This window comes from Diabrotica undecimpunctata, chromosome 9, assembly GCF_040954645.1.
Source record: "Diabrotica undecimpunctata isolate CICGRU chromosome 9, icDiaUnde3, whole genome shotgun sequence".
NCBI classification, from domain to species: domain Eukaryota; kingdom Metazoa; phylum Arthropoda; class Insecta; order Coleoptera; family Chrysomelidae; genus Diabrotica; species Diabrotica undecimpunctata.
The window spans coordinates 62,138,685-62,159,534 of NC_092811.1; the positions used below are offsets into that span (position 1 = coordinate 62,138,685).

General features: G+C 34.5%; 1 long non-coding RNA gene across 1 annotated transcript; it reads left to right on the top strand.

Moving 5' to 3' along the window:
- Positions 1–17,467: 17,467 nt before the first annotated feature.
- Positions 17,468–20,194, top strand: LOC140450110 (uncharacterized). Its single transcript, XR_011951962.1, has 3 exons — positions 17,468–17,860; positions 18,240–18,305; positions 20,036–20,194. It is a non-coding gene; the product is annotated as an uncharacterized lncRNA (long non-coding RNA).
- The last annotated feature ends 656 nt before the right edge of the window (positions 20,195–20,850 follow it).

Sequence of the window (20,850 nt, forward strand, 5' to 3'; positions counted from 1 at the left end):
GTTTAGAACTGTATCCCTCAAATGGCGAAATATATTTAGTATTGACTGTTGCAATTATTTCGCTTCGAGATGGTATACGAATAGTGTTATTTTGGATAGAATCAGAAAAAGAGAAAATATTATCATTAACTGTTAGAGTTTGTGTTTTATAATTTATTTCACATTGGTTTAGGCAAAAAAAGCATTTCCTAAAATACCGTCAAAAGGAGTAAAAATTTGAAATGCATTTACCACGCGAAATTTAGGCTTGATTGATGAATCTTGATTATGTAGGTCGATATGTGTTGTCCCTAAAGTACGAATTGGATTGGGAGATCCGATACCTGAAATTTGTTCGGTTTCTTTGATATTCAAGTATGTTTTATGAGGAAGTTATGTTTAATTATAAAAATTAAAGCTCCCGTGTCAACTAAAATATTAAGCTTTTTATTGGAATTGTCTGAGGACAATATAAGTGTACGAGGCGTTTGAAAGAAGAAATTTGTTGAAATTACTGAATTATTTCTTGATTTTGTAATTCAGTATTAGTAGAGGTCACTTGAAGTACATGGTTTTGCGAATGACCTTGATTTTTATGTATATTTTGTTTCATTTTGTTATTATATTGCCGTTTACGACATTCAGTAATATGATGGCCCTTATTTTTGCAATAATTGCAGAATTTAGAAGGGTCATATGAACTTTGATTAAAAGAAGTACTAGGATAAGACTGCGAATTAGAATTTGAGCTACGATTTTGATTAGAAAAAGCCAAGATTTTGGTGTTTTACGACATTGTTTAATAGTATGCCCTTGTTTTTTACAATAAGAGCAGAATGCTTGATATGGAGAGTCCCTATGATAATTTAGAATTTTCTCTTCTTGTAGAGCAAGGGAAAAGGCTTCGTTTATAGTTTTTATGTCACGGGCTCTAAGCATTTGATATATTTGACTATGGCAATGCAGGATAAACCTCCGCAATGCAGTTTTTTGAATTCCTCTTTTGATTGCGCACATATCATCAGTTTCATTTTCTGATTAGTTTAGTTCTGCATTTATGCAGTCATTTTTGAGTTTGTCGATTCTTTTATAAAAGTCCGTTATTGACTCGTTTGGCAATTGACGAATAGTTTCTAACTCTTCGTAGAGCTGTGCAATATTTTTTGCACTGCCATAAAATTACTTCAGAATTTGTTTGAGATCTGGTCATTCATGGATAGATTCTATATCAATTTCATTGATGACGTTGCTCGAAATTTGTGACAATATGAAACAAAGTAATGGACCTTGTTGATTGTCTTGAGCTAAGTCGAAAGCAGAATTAGGTTTATTGGTTTTGTCTCAGAAAACAAAATGTCTAAAACAAAAATTCTAAGCACCAAAGCCGGGCAGGAAAACGTTTGTATTTTGACTTGAAAAAGTAAAAAAACAAGCCGATCGCCAAATAAAGGTATGGGAAAGGAAAATGATTTTTACTAGGAATGACAGAAATAAGTATAACTCACCTTTTGTCTTTTCTCGAGGTCCGTTTCACTAGTTAAGTGTACTGCACAACCCAGGGGAATTGACCAATGCCTGTAGATCCTTTTGTTCCCAAGAGTCCACAGAATCTCTCTTTTTCCTTGCAATTGTAGGAGACATGACCATCCTTGCCGCATCTCCTACAAGACTTTCTCTCTTTCATCTTACATTCGCCCTTTCGATGCCCAAATACCTGGCATTTGTAGCACCGAACGAGCTTTACTTTTTCTCTAGTTCAGCAGGTAACAAAACCCACCCGGAGCTTGCCACACTCAATCAGCCGTGTGGCCACTCTCTCTTAACTTTCACGGTGTCGGAGCCGCCCCCACGTGAAAGCCGAAGCCCTCTTAATTCGCAGGCAACACTGTTACCTGCAAATTCATTCACACTCTGCACCACGTCCTCCGGTGTGGTGATCTGATGCAAACCGGTCAGGAGAACCTCCTTAATCCGACGGCCGCCCTTCGCGACGGCCGATTTGACCGCGCCAGAGCCGCCGGTGGAGATGGCTTTCCTGACCTTCTCAGCCATCTCTCTGCCGCCCTCTACTTGGAGGACGACCCCTTCCTCTCTCGTTCTCCTTACACGAGTGACCACACATTCAGTCTTACCAGTCAAGTCACTCGACAGCCCCTTCAGCAGATCGGCGAATGACTTACCCTGCTCCTTATGTATAAGGACAATCCCCTTTGTGGACCGGAACGGTCCCTCCGTGGCCGTCTTCCCACTGTTACTGTGGACAGTAATTGTCACATCTTTACCCAGGGCCGCACACTCCACCAGCTTCCTAGTGACCTCTGCACCAAGAACTGCCGGGGCATGCAGCCCCACGTTCTTGCGCCCATGTTGCACCATGCGGCAGACAAGCATTGAAACAACTTTCAAAAATCTGACTGCCGCAGGTTCATCACTTTCCGAGGGGATAAGCTTGTGGGCCCACCTCTCGGCGCACTCCCGTCTGACGTCCTCTTTGACGGTGTCGAACCTGGCGACGACAGACCCCACGGCTCCCCCTTCGCGAGCGGGGGCGACGGCACCAGGCAGATCTGGGTATTTCTCCCTTAGCCTCGCCACCACCTCCGCGCCGGCAGCGTCCTTAGTAATAAGGACCGCCACGTCCCCGGGTGAGTCATAGAGTCCGACATCGCTCCCCTCGACACCGTGAAGAGCTCTTCGGGCCATTCCTCGGAGATGAGGTCCATGACCTCTTCGTTCTCGAATGCATGCAGCTCTCTCTTTGGCCTCCCGCTCGGTGTCCAGGCCAACCTGAACGCCGACCGAGGGTCCACATTGCACCGATGCGGTCTTTGTGCGACGGTGTAGCCTAGCACTTTTCTTGGGGAGGGGGGGGTGTTGCCGACTCGGCGGCTGACATAGCCTCTCTCTTCTTATTCAGACACCTTATCAGCTATAAGGACGCGCCGTGTCAGGTAGGATTTAACCCATCCTGGAAAGGCCGAACGGTGGATTTGGGCTGAACCAAGTCCTGCCTCCACCGCACGAACTCTCCAGGGCACGGAACCTTCCATCCCTGAACGAGGTTCGCAGCTTTCACACTCGACACCGTGATATCGATGTTACTCGTTGCTCCCGCTCTGTTCTGGAAGGTAGGTGGGTTTCCTGCTCTGTTGTGAAGCACTAGTTGTAGTTCATTTATCATGTCCTCAACCATTGCTCCTTTCTCATCTGTTTGTGGAGAGTTCCACAAGACTGACTTTACATTTGCATCCGTCACGATCATTTTCGCAATATATTGATTTATATCCTCGCTGAATTTACAATACAGGTTTGCAATAATTATTTTACCAACTTTGGTCTGTACTTCTACACAAGCACAATACTCGTCGCTGAACTGTCCTAACATAAAAGGCTTAAGTGAACTGTTGAAAAGTACGGTTACTGCCATGGGTTGATCTCCACAGCTTGCCTTTTGTGCAGTTATTGGCATAAACTGCACTTTTCCTTGCTTAGTGTAGGGTTCCTGTAGACATACGATATCTAAGTATTCCTCCTGGGCAAATTTCTTGACTTCGTGCAGCACAGTTGCGCTGCGCATGCAGTTAATCAGCCCAATACGGATTCTTAGGGGTGTCGCGTGTGAATTTGGCTGTTGGGCCCTACCGTTATCCTACCATAAGGCTTCACGAAGTCACCGTACAGTTTTTCCGGGTCAAACTTTTCGCCTCTCCTGTCAAAGACTCTTTTCAGCAACTGTAGCAATATGCTTGTGTCCGTTGGTATATTTAAGCATTTGAGTTGTATTCTTTCTACCGCATTCGGAACTGGAAAAGTAACCTTATCACCGTATGGATGAAGATGTCTGACTATGTGCCTTAAGGCCGCGACTAGTATGGATGGCTCCTCCAGTCGCGATAGTCTCATATTGGTCTCCATATCTTCATATAGAGCCAATATACCTTCATCCTTCGGCTTCGGCTTTTCCTGAATTTCGCTATTGACAGGTGTTTTTTTCTTTCTTCTAAAAGAAAGTAATCTCAGTCGATCTCGAAGTCGCTTTGATGGTGTTTTATCCGTTACAGATGGTCCTACGTTTGGGTCAGTTCCTTCGAGTGTTGATAGTTTATGATGAACACTTTCTGTTTTGATCACTTTCACTATACTGACACAATTTGGTTTATGCGCATCGCGGCGCGCGCATTTACACTCTATCGGTTCAGGCGGGTTGGCTCTGCGGAGCGTTTTCACGTACACGTCCGCTCTGTTCAACGTCTCGCAGCAAACTGAGTGGGTAGGGACAGTGGGAATCTCGTTAATCCATTTATGCTCGTCACTAATTAGAAGATGAGGCATTTGGCCTAAGTTCAGATAATTAAAGCAATAATTAAAAAAGAAACAAAAATAAAATGTTCAAAGAAAAATGAAAATAAAGTAAGTATCTATATGCTAAATTCTATCCCCGAGATATACCATTATAACTAATAATAATTTAACTCTAATTGCAAACCAACATATATGAAAATAAATTTAAATTATAATAAAGCAAGGTCGTTTTCAGATAATATAAGCTTCTTTGACCCATTTTGCGATACATATATTTTACCTTGATATGTCCAGCAGTTTTTGGTACCCACAGATGTCCTCACGTTTTTAATAATTCCTGACAATCAGGAGAAAGCATTTCACTAATCACGACACTGCAACCTTTAAGATTTTTCTTCTGATTAAACACTTTTGTTTTCAACCATCTGTTTACAAACACAACGGCTACCGGTCTTGGCCTCTTATCATAATTTCGTTTTTTACCTAGTCGATAGCAATCAACTAAATTGGTTGACAAGATAGGTATATTAAGTTTATTGTTGATTATATTTGTAATAACATCAGGTAGGTCTTCTTTCTCTTTCTCATCGACACCATTGATAATAAGGCATTTAAGCCGTTTTTCTTGTTTTAGATATTCAATGCTATTTTGGTTTTGAATTACAAGTTTTTGCACTTTATTTAATTCTTCTTTGACGGAATTAATTAATTCTAACATATTTTTCTCAAAATTATTTATAAAATCTATTTGGGTACCTGAGATATTACTGGTTACTTGAGATCTTAGATCCTTCATACCTTGTTGTAAAGCTTCTTCAAGTTTCTCAACACGTGCTACAACATTTTTATTGATTGTTTCAGGAGTATTTCTTGTTGATGGCATTTTCTTTAAACTTGTAATAACTATACGTAACACTACACTAATTAGTACTGAAAAACTATTAAAATGAATGCAATTTACCGTAAATAACTTAGGTTTTCTCGGAGCTAGACTTAAACACACACTCTTACTCGTTTAGCGCCATCTATCTTCATATTAGTAATAGGGAAAGTTTCTATAAAAAGCAAAATAATATAAGTACCTTCAGAGTGTGAGCTTCGATAAACATTATGAATAATATCAGCATATTTCGTTAGTTCATTTAATTCGTCAGGCTTTTGAATATGGAGTCCAAGCTCTGCATATTCCTTTTGTGAGATATTCTTATCATCCACTGTAAAAATAAAAGATTCATATTATATTAAAACGAAAGCCCAATGGCCCAGCTCAAATATTTACAGCAAGTGTTTATTACAAATAAAATAAGCTTAAACAAATACCTTCAGAGTTTGTACTTGGTATAACATTACGAAGCTCAGTGTACATGGCATGTTGACTAGATTGAACAGAGCCTTTCTCCTTTATCCTCTGTTCTGATTGTCCCTGTGCTTCCTTGGCTCCTACTTAAGTGTATTTTGCACATAAATGTAGTATTAATTATGTATAATTGCTTACCTTCAGGGTTTTCTTGATTTAAAACTGCTGCAACCATTCGTTTTCCACGTACGCAACTCATTATTTTCTTTACTTTTATCACTTCCTACACATTAACAGAAATATTTCAAAAATAATAACTTATAGTAAGTAACTGTTTAACAACGAAAGACAATACAAGACTACCTGCTAAACTGTAAAAATACGTGGCAATGATTAAAAAATTCTAAAGATTTTTGCTGGTTAATAATGGTCGCATTTCTAACACGACTCTATCATTAGGTAAAGTAACTGTAGTCAAATATCGTATGCCACATACACCTCTTGTCAACAGAGAGACGGATATAAAAAATTAGTCGTCAATAGACGTATGTTGCTTGCTACTACGGACTGCTTTATGATATGTGTATTAAGCCTATTGGCAATTTACAAAATACCTCACTAGGGGATATTTGTGGGTAAAATCCATTGACCACAACATTTTTTGACGAATTTAAAATAATCTTGCGTACTTACCTCCGATTCATAAAAATTGTGGATTACGCCTCTTGACCACCAAGGCGACGATATATATATATATATATATATATATATATATATATATATATATATATATATATATATATATATATATATCGTCCCTCGTATGGTAAAGTAACGAATCTGCAAAATTGAAATTTTACAGGAGAGCTAAAAAACCTTTTAAGTTAATGTGAAAAATAGGGATATTAACCTAAATAAACGACATTTTTGTATTAGATTCTATAAATGTGTCTTTATATAATTAACTTAATCTAAAATTCAATATCCTTTATCAAAGCAAAAAAACGCAGATTCGTTAGTTATCTTTTGCAAAATTATCCCTTAGTCCAATATACTTAGGCCAATGTAAAGTATTGAATATACTTTAGTATTTATATTAAGAACCATTTCCTACAATTAATTTAAAGCTTATATGCGAAAAAATTGATATACTTCACATAATCATAACATAGGTACTGACTACTAATAATAATTTTTATTGACAGCTACTAGGAAACATAATACAAAATAAAAAATATGAAAATAAAACCATGACCAAACACAAAACTTAAAAATTACAACAAAAAGCAATATAATTATATTGTGTCGTCATATTCAGATTCTTCTGAAATATCTGGTTCAGGCAGAGTATCCCTTATAAGAGTTTGGGTAGGAAGGCTTTCATAAAATCCATGGTATGCACGTGGAATCTGTAGATCTTCGCATAACTTTTTCAGGTCTCTGTATTTGGCAATGGAAATGGGGAGGTGATTAGTATAAGGCGTAGCTGGTTTGAAGTTTGATGGACGACCTCGTTGTAATTTAAGTACATATTTGACAAAAGGTGTCGTTTCTTCATAGTTCGTTTTAACGAATACAGCATTTAGATCTGTTTTTTTGTACATAAACCAAACTGCTTTTCTAAATGGTAGACTTGTATTACTGTTGTCTTCACCACGAAAATTACATTTATCTGGACAAAAATCCATAAATTCTTGGTGCACTAAAGGGTTAACTTCAAATGGGTGAGGTTTATTGCGAGCTGTTCTTATAACTTGAGTCCAACCTTCTGTTGTGTACACTGGAACGTTCTTAACCTTTTGCTCAATTTTAGCGTGTATTGAATCACATTCCATTTGACTGTGTCCCGGTTCAAAAAACCTATGGTAAATTTGTTTTATATATGAATGCTCTTTAAGGATATGCATACACATGACTATAAACCTAAAATTTTTCTGTTAGCCCCCACAACTGTCTGTCAGACATCATTCGCACATACTCTACCACGTCGTCCTTCCGTTTCGTCCCAGACATAACAAGTTGCACTTGCATCTTTAAGATTATAAATTGTCATGTTATAAACTGCAAGTTTTCTAACATAAAAGAAGGGGCCACTAGGACCTTTCGGAGTAGACAGAACAGCTTGAAGATCTGACTGAAAAGCTAAAATATTGTTTTGCTCTTCGGCAATTTTTTATCATTGTCTCTTAGTTTTCGAGCAGCTTCTTTCCGATTGCAATGTTCTTTATAAGATTCTTCATCATTAGCACGTTCTTCATTAGCAATGCAAACTTTACAACGATATTTCTTAGGTTTATAAAATTTAAGTTTATATTTCTGAAAATCTTTCAATATTTTTCAATTGAAACTGCTGTACGTTGAGCTTCCAAACACGTTTCCTTATACAAACTGTACATAATTGTAACATTCAATGTTGATTCTAAGAATTTATACATACTTTTTTTATGACAGTAATGGGACTCGCCACTTGGAAAGGAATGTATGTGATCCCTAATGAAAGTATCGTCTTCTCTTTTATTAACCAAACTACTAAAGTGACTAATTCCCCGAGAGTTGGTTTATTTTACTCATGGGTGTGGTTTTGTTTACATTTTTTATAGTCTGTCCAGTAATATAAAAATATTAATTCTCTTTATAGTAAACTCGCGAATGTGCAATATTCGTAATTTTGGACGTGTAGAACTTAATAAATCCCAACGGTAAACTAACGAATCTGATTATTCGTAAGTTCACTGTTGCAAAAGTTGAAAGACAAGCACATACGTTACTTTGAACCAGTTAATTGTGAGTTTAATATTAAAGATACATATTCAATACTTTAACAGACTGTAAATCTAGTTGTAATATGTAATCCTAACCGGTTAATGCAATTTCGTGAATTTCGCAGATTCGCTACTTTACCATACATGGGACGATATATATATATATATATATATATATATATATATATATATATATATATATATATATATATATATGCTGTCACTATTTTTCCGGGTTTGACTCCGCGTTGTAAAATGCTGGTTTTCTTGGTTGTTTTGGCGACGTTTCGGCATGGTCTCACTTGCCATTCTCAAGCCTGGTGGATCTACTTCTCGTCGTTACTCGATTAGTACTTACATTTACATTTTACAACGCGGAGTCAAACCCGGAAAAATAGTGACAGCACATATAGCTCCCGCGGAAACCTCAAAACAAACATATATATGTGTCGTTCATTGTAAAAGTGGTGTAACTCCATCAAATTGAATTTGTAGATATTTTGACATTTGCAAATTGATGTACAGGAAAAAAAATAAAAGTCGTTATTGAGTTATTTACATTATTTATTGTTCACTACAAGACCAAGTTTCTAATCATAAGTATAAAACGAAAAAAATATATTGAATTCTGTGATAAAAATAGGAAAAAAAAAATTTTTTTGGAGTTACTTCACTGTTATTGTGAGCTAATCGTACATAATTTCATCATCAGATGAACGTTCACTAGAATTACCGCTGTTTGACCGCGTTGGTATATCGGTAGGAAGATTTTTATAATACGAGTGATAAATCGGTGGAATATACGGTAAGAGGTCTTTCATATCTTTCTTTTTTGCGCTGGTTATGGGACGTTTTGAGGTATACAGTGGCATTTGTATAATATTGTTTAACTGAACCTCAGGTCCTTGCTTCTTTTTAGTTAAATCTACAACGTAAAATGGGGTGTCAGGATTAAGGGTTTCTTTAAATTTAAACTGTAATGGATGATTTCTTTCAAATCTTATCCATCTAATATTAAGCCAGCTGAACTCATAACCACATGTCGTTTTCTTTCTATTTGTAATGGAATTTTCCAAGGTAACTGTACTAAAAAAATCACAGTTTTTCATTTTCGTCACGCAAAAATGTGGCTGTTTGCGTTTTGCGTTTTTTATGATGTCTATCCATTGATCTGCACTGAAAATTTGTTGTTGATGACGACTAGCGGTTTCAATGACTCCAAATTCGCCATCGTTGGGTAAAAACGAATGTCCTGACACTAAAAATTTATTGTTTATTGTGTTTATACTAAGAATAGGTTCTTGTACAAGCTTTAAAAGAGAAAGGGCCATCTTGATGTTTCTATTCTGTCCGGTACAAGAATCAGAGTACATTATGACATGGTTTTGTGTAGCTGCATGAGTTTTTAAAAGCTTTACAAGACATGATGAAATGTCTTGAGAGCCCCTTCCGCCTTCAATTTCATCCCAGACAAACATGTAGCCTACATCGTCATTGAAACAATGTATACCGAAGTTATAAACATAAAGATTTCTTTTATAGTATGCTACAGAAGTACTAAGTTTGGGGAAGGGTAAGGCTTTCTGTAGATCAAAAGTTAGAATGTATGCTTCATTAGTTCTTTTTGAATCATTTTTCAGACTTTCTCTTGCTGCTTCTGCCTTTCGTTGGTGAACTTCTCTTTGTATTTCAAATCCCTTCCTAGCATTTTCATCGCCAGCTCCCTGTATCTTTAAATTAAGGTCATCACAAGTTTTGCAAGTGTCTTGGTGTGGCATTTTAAAATGTAAATTAAATTTTGTGTTGAAAACTTTATTATAATGTTTTAATTTCTTAGGTTCTGTCATATTAATATCACATTTTTCTTTGTAAAGATCATACATTTTTCGTATTGTTAGTCCTGGATTTAAATACTTTCTACAGGGGTTATTTTTCCTCGTGTAATGGCTTTGATAGGAAGGAAAACTTTCGATGTGAGCTACAATGTCAGAATCATCAAGTTTTCTGGAACTTGTTGTGCCTCGTTTATCAGTACATTGGAACACATCATCCTTTGAAAGGCAACGATACAGTCTGCCATCACTGATTTGAAATGTTTTTAAAAAATATTTCTTACACACAGATCGGGTTTCATTACTTGACTTAACAAAATATTTGAAATGAAAATTTTTTCCTGCTCGTGAACTATTTAGTGGACGTTTTCTTTTGACTGCTGATTTTTGTACCAATGCATACAGATATGAATTTTGAAGATCATAATTTTTTAAATTCCAAAAAGAGTCAAATATTTCTTTTCTTTCATCCTCTGTCAACAGCGTTAAACATTTCTTTGGACATCCACAATCAATATTTTCAAATTTTTTCTGATTTTTTATTATACCTCTTTTAGTTAAATACTCTTTACCGCTATTTCTTAACATTTTTCTTTTGTTGACTGCCCAATTTTCTTTATTGAGTGATCTTTTTCTAGCCTTAGCTGGTACAGGGTCTGCTTGAAGATTTTGCTGGTCATTATTATCATTTATATTTTCGTCATGACTTGAATCTGTACCTAAAACAAGGAGACAACACATTTAAAAGGTTGAGCAAGTATAGTTAGTTATAAATCTCAAAAAATAAACAAAATAGTTCCGTATTAGGCAATCCAGACCACGTGACCTCTGGTTGGCAAACAAAGGTTATTTTTGTGATTTTCCTAATAACTATACGTTATTTATCCTGTATGAATATTATTCGCTTCATTTTTGGAATTTTTATTGTATGTAGTTCAATAATATGCTTAAACCAAATGCTAAGGAAATTATTATTAGAAGCATCAGATGTTGGACAAAAACAAGCAAAATAATATTTGTTTATTGTCGCTTTTCAAACAATGAATAAAACATATCTTTAAAACACTAAAAAACATTAACAAAAACAAGTAGATAAAGTTACGGACAGTTTTGTTGGTTTTGTGTGCCAACCAAATACAATGTTTAACAGGTCAATGGATTGCCTAATTCTTATTAATAACTTATATTTTAAGGTTATAAAAATAACTAAATGAACAACAACGAAACTTACCGGAAGTACTAATATTTTCTTCATTTGAAGGGTGATATTCGGAATCAGAATTACTAAAATCATCTGTATCCATCATAATATGCTATTATAATTCGTTTTGAAACAGTAAACATAAATTAATCAACGAAATGATACAATATGTAACATAACCTCTTGCAATTTTGCCACAATAAAAGTGAAGTATCTCCGGACTTACTTCATTATTATTGCGACTTGGGATTTACTTCACTTTTATAATGACATATTTACAGTTTAAGCTCTCGAACAAAACTAGTAACCCCATCTACATGTTGAAGGAGTAAGTTTTGGAGATGATTCGCTTTTATATTGAAAGATTATACTAAACGTGGTTGAATGATACAATAAAACAGTAAATAACAAAATATGGAGTTACACCACTTTTACAATGAACGACATATATATATCTATATATATATATATATATATATATATATATATATATATATATTATATATATATATATATATATATATATATATATATATATATATATATATATATATATATATATATATATATATATATATCTGTGGTGCTAAGGCAAAACCCGATATGTCAAAAAAATTAATTTTGTCAGGAGCCACTTTTTAAAATTCGCATCTTTGTTGTAAATCAGTTTTACGTGCAATAATGTTGAAAGTTGTCTAAATTGTTTACTAATAAATACTCTTTATGTCTCCACAAAATTATGGCCAAATTTTGTCAGATAACTAAAATATTTAGTTAAATTCAACATATCGTGTTTTGCCTGCATTAGTTATACTGACGAAGAGGACATGTCGCTCACGAATGACTCCATGTCGGCTTTTGCCTCCTATGTATTCTCTCTCTTACTTAACTTATTGCCTTATTCATGAACGAAGGTATTTTTGTCAGACTTTACATTGTACGGTGTATCGTTCTAGGTGCTTACAATAAAACAAAAAAAAAACAAAATCTTTTACAAATATATTCAAAAAATTTAAACAACAAAATTTATCATTATTCGTTTTCGTCAGAGGGATCGTCCAATAATTCTGGTAACCTGGCGTTAGTTTCCAGATTTAAATAAAAACTGTGACAGTCGGAGTGAATCACTGGAAGGAGACTAAGAAGGTCCTTTTTCTTTATAGGGTTGATAGGTAGTGGCCGATCATAACATTTCGACAATAAAGTCGTCGGTCGTTTACCACGGTTTAATCGTCTCAAATCCAGTACTCTGAAGTTTTCATCATCGAGTGCCGTTTTAAATTGAAGTACCCCGAAGGTTTTTTCGTACCTGATCCATTTCATTTCAAGCCAACTTACTTTTCTTCCCTCCGTATCTGTAGTTCTTCGAGTCATATGATCCTGCACTACTTTTGAAAATGACATCATGTCATCTTGAGTCATTACATGGACACGAAATGGTTTTTTACCTCTTACAGTGCGGACGAATTGGAACCAATCTCGTGGAACCATAATGGGTATTTCACTAGTCTTTTTTAACCTTTCAATACGAGCATGATCTACGTCGCATTCAAGGTGTGTGTCCCGGCAATAAAAACTTCTGATCTACACATTTGACATGGTTACTCTTGCTGACAAAATATGAAAACATGGTGGCCATGTTTATGTTTCTATTTTGACCGCCACATGTATCTGAGTAGGTAACAACATGGCTCACATTCTCAGGAAGATTTTTCAATTTTTGCAAAACGCAGGAAGCAATCTCTTCAGACACCCTTTTTCCGATTGCTTCATGCCACATGTAGCAGTCAGTAGTACCCCCGTCTGTGGTGCAATCACGGATCGTTAAATTAAATGTTGAGAGAAGACGCTTATAAAAAGAGACGTTGGTCGACAGTGAAGGGGTATCTAAAACTTGTTGCAAGTCAAATACTAAGACCCTTATAGTTTGGTCTTCTTTTGCCCGGTTTTTGTCCATATCTTTTAATTTATATCCCAAGTCTGCCATATCCTTGTGCTGGTTGTGTTCCATATTTAACTGACTGCGTTCATTTGGATCAGTGCTTTGCTTAATTTTTAGAGTGAACGAATCACATACCTTACATGTATCAACATGTGGTTTTTTAAATGAGTAACCCGTTGACTTGAAAACCTCCCGAAATAAGTCATAGCTGGCAGCATTTGGATGTTCGGTCTTATATTCACCATACAATCTACTTATGTTTAGATGGCTTTGTAAATATTTTTTCTGTGAATCTCTACGAGAATAGTGGCTTTCATACTTGGGGTATTTCTCTATATGCTGTAACATAGCTTGCCTCTCTTCGTTCTTTTTATTTTTTGGCTCATGTCGACCCCTTTCATCAGTAAAAGAAGTAACGGGTACAGAAGATCGCTTCAATTTTTCTAGCACATAATCAATTTTGAATTTGGTAAGGCCAAACACAGATTGGAACATAATTTTGCATACAGTTTCGGCACTTCCGTTTAATTTTAAACTATATTGAGCTGTGATTTGACGATTGTGCTCAATACATGTTTTGCCGCGGCCCTTCCTTTCACCACTTTTGTTGGAAATTGTAATTCCTCCAGCCAGAATTTGATTCTGCTCCACTTTAGAACATTCATAAAACTTTTGGAAAAACGCCTTTTGCTGTTCTTCATTGATTTTTTCACAGCATTTTTTTCGGCAACAGGTACTTGTGGGACGAAATTGTTTCCCTGGAATAACTTTTCCCCTCCTAGCCTTCGCCTCTTTTCCATGATCACGCAACAGTTTCTGTTCTTTTCGTGTGTTTATTCCTCTTTTCTTCCGTGTCGTACTTAATTCTGCTTTTATGTTACCTGCAATACCTTCTTCTGTTCTAGTGCAAATTATGCTGTACCCTTCTTGCATATTTTCACAATAATTTTCCATTAGATCACCATCCTCAGGCGACGGAAAGTAGTCTTCATCCATCAATGAATCGTCCGATGAGAAATCAAAATTACTACTAGTGTTTTTTGTTTCTATCAATTCTCTTGTAACGTCAATAGGTCTTAAGTTTTCTGTAAAAAAATAATGTAAAGTGAATTAGTTTTTTTATATAATAAGAGAGTGAGATTAGTTGAAAAACAATTTGATATATTTTTCAAAAGTTTCTTGGCAGGTATCAATCAAAAAGACGAAACGTTATTGCTTCCTAGACACTACTTTGAAACAAAACTGTCAAATAAAACTAAAAATATCTTACCTTGTAATGTAGTATCCCTAAAAACAGGAATGAAACCTTCTACGAGTTCACCAGTCCTTTCAACGCACGCTGGACGATCCTGTTCATATTCGGGTAATTCTGAATAAAGAATACGATATATCGCTTAGAAAATGTATCATTTTTATAGTTACTCTAATTACCGTCAATATTTAAAATACTTTTAATGGGATGGCATCAATGGAAATACAACAAGTATATTACTTTTTTTTATTTATATTTACGTTTTGACTTATTTGATTTTACGTTATCTTCAGAACACTGTAAATAATAATAGCAAATTACATTCACTCATTTGGTATTTGTATGTGGTCTAGTTAAATGATTTGTTTAACAATATAAAAGAAATCAATAGAATTCGTTATTACTCCTAGAATTCTGAAGATGACTTAGAATCAAACAAGCCAGAACGTAAAATAAATGGAATAAACATATGTTTTTCAGATATTTTTAAAATCATGTTATTAAGTCGATCAAAATAGAAAAATAAATAATATATATATATATATATATATATATATATATATATATATACACATATATATATATATATATATATATATATATATATATATATATATATATATATATATATATATATATTGTTAATATTACTGGCCGTGTTCTGAAGACGACTTGGAATCAAAGTAAGTCGAAACGTAAATATAATTTAATTAAATAAAATAGTTGTTGTATTTTCATTGACCACATCCTACGAAAAAAGTTATAAGTTATCATTTTTATATAAGTCCCTAATAAGCTAGTACTAACCTGGAAAAATTACCGACGTTGCCCGTACATTCATTGTCTTCATATCCTTAAAAACATCAGAAACAGCCATTACATTCAATGTCTCCCTATGTTCATTTTCTTCACCACATGCTGCATGTGCCAATTGATTATCTAAAATTAATACAATAACAATAATATAATAACAGTTACTAAATTAATTTATTGGATCTCAACTTTTTTGTAAAATTATAAAACTTACCAGCTAATGCCATATTAACCAGCTTAAGACTCCTACTTGCATACATTTTGAAAATAATTAACACAAACTATAAAACTTAAGTGTACACAAACCACGTGCTGAACAAATGCACAACTATATTGCATTAGAGCATTCGAATGACTAATAAAACCATTTGCGATGGGATTTAACAATGTGTTGGAAGCTGCTATGTCAGACATATCGGAATTTATACAATTACTTGGTTGTTGCTCAAGGAGGCCAGAAACCGATATGTCTCCATACCGGGTTTTGACATCGACTAATATTAACGTAAAGGACATATCGGAATATTAGTTTCTTACCTAAAATGTTTTAGGAGCTTCAGAACCATATCGGGTTTTACCACAATATTCTTTGCCACTCAGTTAATCTATTGGCATTAAAAACGGAAATTCGAATTTTTTTGACATATCGGGTTTTGCCTTAGCACCACAGATATATACCTGTAAGAGAGTGTAGAAGAAAGCAATCGTAAAATATACACACAAATACACACAACGCAAAAGTCTAGGGATATTTTTATAAATAGACGTATTTTGTGTATCTGTAATCAACTGAAAAAAAAGAAATACAAAATTTGTAGTTTAAATTGTTGTTTAATATGTCAAAAACCATAAATTGCAAAAAACAGAAAATTGGAGCAAAAAAAATATATTGCAAATCACCCATCTTTCACATACCATCATAAAGTGTTAAAAATACGAAATATAAACTTAAAATAAAGTATGGCCACCACGTTGGTTTATCACAGCTCTACATCTACTGTTCATGCTTTGAATCGCATTGTTAATGTCTGCTTGAGGTAGTTGTGTCCATTGTTCTATCAGAAGCTCTTTTAATTGAAATTCATTGTAGATATTGCCCATATGTGGAGTAATTCTTCGTTAAAGCATGTCCCATACATGCTCAATGGGATTCAAGTCCGGTGATTGTGCTGGCCACAACAATACATCAATACCCTCGTTATCCAACCAGTTTGTTACAATATGCGCAACATTTGGCCGAGCATTATCATGCATAAAGTAAAAATTTTCTCCAACAGCAGCAGCAAACGGGCGCACAACAGGTTCAAGAGTAGTGTCCAAATATTGCTGACTTGTGAGAAAGCCACGTGAGAAAATGAGGTCAGTTCTATCGTCAACCATGATTCCGCCCCATACTATTAATGTACCTCCTCTGTATGTATACACTTCTTGAAGATGTCGTGATCGTTCTCCATTTCGAGTCGTCTCCAAACTCTTGTCCGACGATAATCTGGATGAAATCCATATCTAGACTCGTCACTAAACAAAACTGTGGCCCAGTCATTGTCAGTCCAATTCTGAAACTCTTGAAATCAGGTTAATTTTGCAGCGCGATTTCCTCTAGATAAAGGTAGACATCTCAGTGGTCGCCGACTACGAAGATTGGCTTCATGGAGACGATTCTTCACTGTACTGCTGCTAATTGTTACATTATGTGCAAGCTGTAATTCATTAACCATTTCGGGTACTGTAATTTTTGGTTGCCTTCTGGCATTTAAAATTAAATATCGGTCTTGAGCGACGGTTGTAGAGCGACCACTTCCTGGATGTTGCTCGGCTGGACTACCAGTGTGTCTAAACCGACGCCACAAACGACTTACGACGCTTTGGGAGACACCCAGCTGGTCAGCAACTTGAGTTTGTCTCATACCAGCTTGAAGGAGTCTCACGGCTCTATTCATCATAGTACATAAAAAGAAATAGTAGTGCAAGAGAGATAGGGCAGCGGGGAAGTTTGTTTGGACGATTCCAGTCGTACGTAATGGCGGCGGCGCTACAGTCACTCTAGGTGGGGGTATGAGACGCATGTGCAGTGGAACCGTGGAAGAATTGAAGTTGAAGAATGAAGGTTGGTGTTGTGTTGGTCTGTTGGTATTGTATTATTTGTATTGTACGCCATTGAAATATTGCAAGTTGAATTTTGTTTTGTTTTGTCTTTGTTGTAATCATCTTATTGATTTTTGATGATTGTTGATCGTTAAAATGGAACAAAATAAAAGAAAAGAAAAAGCCAACCATGTTGTGTTCCTGGTTGTAAGGACCACACAAGCAGTAGATTTCGTTTTCCAAATCCGAAAAATGAAATGGACACGTTGGAATGGTTGAAAGTAATTAAGAGAGGAGTATTAAACAATTATACACCTCTTACTGTTTACAATAAATTTCGTGTTTGCTCTAGACATTTTACAGACGAAGATAAAGTGGATTTTTACCAGCAATAGGTAAGCACTGTACCTCATAGCAAATGTTTGTTAGCAAACTTAAATTAAATAATATTTTGTATGTTTAAACTGTTATTGTTTAAATTAATGTTAATCCTATCATATGAATCTTACTTATATATTTTAAAATCATCAAAACTTATAAATCTAATTGTACTTAATTGTATTCCGCAAATATGACTTTGATTTTTAATATAAGTATTATGAATATTAATTGTAGTTAATTATTATAAATTTTGATGGGCCTTCTGGGCAACATATTATTTGGGATCATTTCTGATGATGATAAAGATCAAGATATCTAGTACTTGTTTATTTATTAGTCCAACAGATTTATTTATTGGTTATGTTCTGTTAAAATATTGTATTTAAATTTCAGGCTCTCAGAATGCAGCAGATATTGAAGAAGAAGAAACTCAAACTATAAGGTTTATTGACGTACATGGTAATATCAAATATTCTATATTCTTTGGTAATATATTATAAAAATATGTCTTTATATTTTTCATTCAGTAAGTGTGCCAGATGCTATAACCACTTTCAAAGCTTTGCTTATAAATAATTTTATATCTTTTCATTCACCTGAAAGCAATTGTGAAAATGATGTTAGTGAGGGAGCATTAGATGCATTAGGTTTTTTTAACAGGTGAGGTATTACCAGGTTGTAAACCTTTGGCACCTGAAGTGAATGTTTCACTTCCTCTTTCAGTTTCAAATGTTATGAGAACTCAGGTGGGAAGGTGTACTGTAACCTATGTTGCAGGATATGTAGCAAAGAAAGTATTGAAGGTTTCCTGTAAGCAATGTAAATATAATATGTTATTTAGAGTAAAGAAAGAGGATACAGATTTCATTGAAATTGAATTGTTTAAATTTTTCACCATTCAACTGTAAAATCCATTCAAATACAGGTATAAATATATGTAAATTTATTGTTAGACTTTCTCTGTATATGTGGTGTAAAAGTGTAAATGCAATTGTAAATGGCAGAGACCAGAAGTTTATTAACTTACTTAAAAATAAACCAGACTACACTATGATAGATCCTATGAAATTAGTAGCTCACAGAAAATATGAAAGTAGGAGAAAACAATTTTGTAAGTACAGGTCATAAGTGTAATTAAATTATTTCCAGTATAAAACTGTACAATTTGTATGTTATTCATTCTTGTTTACAGTTTCATATTTCCATTTTGTTGTAAACAAATAAAATTGTGTTTTCTATTTACTGGACTCATATGGAATCTTTAAAATTCTTTTTATTGTTTTACATATATCTTCATCATCAAACATTTTCCATCTGCTCCTGAATCTAGGTCTTTCACAATTGCTTTCATCTGTATCTACCTTGTCTTATAGAACAAGGGTGAACAGTTTGGGAGAAATGCTATGTCCTTGTCTCGCTCCCCATTGTAGTACATAGTTACATATTTTACTTTAATTATACATAATCACATATTTTCCTTTTATTATACATAGTTACATATTTTACTTTAATTATACTTAGTTACAAATTCATGAAATTCAAAGAAATTGCATATAATTTGTGAACACTGTGTATTTAAAAATTTTCCTTTGATGTAAGTTCTGGAAAGAATGTTACTTACTCTTTGTTTACAAAGGTTTTCAAAACATTTTAATTGTAAATGAATGAGATATTTCACTCGCCATTGTAGTACATAGGTACATATTTTACTTTAATTATACATGGGCACATATTTTACTCATAAACATAGTTTATTTTTTATTTATATATGTTTGTGTGTAAAATACATTAGATACATAATAAATCTCTAACATATACACACACACACACACACACACACACACACACACACATATATATATATATATATATATATATATATATATATATATACACAAACATACAAATAGCATAGCAAGACTAAAGAGCCTCATGCTGCTCTGCACTATTCAGTAAATATATAGATGAAACTAGCCTCCCATAGCACATCAGCGTGGTATGGGGGGGAGGGTGAGGAAAGCCTGGGGAGCATTGGGGCTCGAAGGAGTGGTCCCTAATTTACTAGGACCAATCTTTCTCACCTCAATGAATTGTATGCCTGAATGTCCATATGGGTATGCAAGTCTCCGCATGTAGGGCTTACTTATTTCGGTTGCTGCTTGTGTGTAATTCCATATATCATTTTGCAGGTTGCAGTGAATAGATGGTTAAGTTCAGAATGGAGCCTAGTTTCGTGGATACAGGTGAAGACCACCACAATGGCAGTGATGACGATCTTTATAATTTATTATATCTCTGTGATTCCTCAAATTTTATAAATTACAGAAATAAATAAATTTTTAAGAATATCTGTTTTTTATGTTGATGTTTTAATGTAATGGAAAACAGATATAGTCACAAAATAATAAATAAAAACTTTTCCTGTGCCAAAACATATGTCTCTATCTGATATGTTATACATTTATGGTATACAAAATTGCATAAGTGTATACTACATTTTTGGACAGAGAATATATTTTGGCATAGAATAAGTTTTTATTTATTATTTTATGACTATATTTGTTTTCTATATAATATTCGGAACATTTTGAATTTCCCGCCTAAAATTCAGAAATTTATTTTTTGAATTTCCCGCCTAAAATTCAGTATATCCTTTTTGAATTTCCCGCCTTAAATTCAGAACCTACATTTTGAATTTGCCGCTAAATTTTTAGTTCCCGATTCCGAACTTATTTGGCGCTAGAAACTCTCTCCCCACTTTTTCTCCGGCACTTACCTTACTAGGGGGGGTATATACTATGCTATTCATCTCATCCAACGTTAAATGTTGTCGTTGCATGGTAAAAAGACAATATCTTTAACTCACCTATTAAGCAAGAATGGTATAAAGTGACTAAAATTAAAAACAAACAAAACATAAAAATGTCGATTTTTTTGTCCCTTATAAAAAACATTCTAAAACACGTATTGCTATCAGTTATACAATTTTTTTTTAAAGAAGTGA